Source organism: Arachis duranensis, chromosome 3 (assembly GCF_000817695.3).
Source record: "Arachis duranensis cultivar V14167 chromosome 3, aradu.V14167.gnm2.J7QH, whole genome shotgun sequence".
NCBI lineage: Eukaryota > Viridiplantae > Streptophyta > Magnoliopsida > Fabales > Fabaceae > Arachis > Arachis duranensis.
In genome coordinates this window covers 82,747,615-82,748,007 of record NC_029774.3, presented here as the reverse complement: position 1 = coordinate 82,748,007, position 393 = coordinate 82,747,615, and positions in this window count along the sequence as shown.

Genomic DNA, 393 nt, shown 5'->3' with positions numbered 1-393 from the left:
AATCATGTGTCTGTGGCATGTATGTATCCGGTGGTAATACTGGAAGACAGAGTGCTTTGGGCCACAGCCAAGACTCAATAAGCAGTTATGTTCAAGAATCATCATACTTCACTAAGAGAATCATTAACACTATCTGGACTCTGAGTTCCTAAAGAAGCCAACCATTCTGAATTTCAAGGGATAGATTGAGATGCCAAAACTGTTCAGAGGCAAAAAGTTAAAAACCCCGCTCATCTAATTAATACTGATCTTAATAGATGTTTTTGGAATTCATTGCATATTCTTTTCTTTTTATCTTATTTGATTTTCAGTTTCTTGAGGACAAGCAACAATTTAAGTTTGGTGTTGTGATGAGCGGATAATTTATACGCTTTTTGGCATTGTTTTTAATAT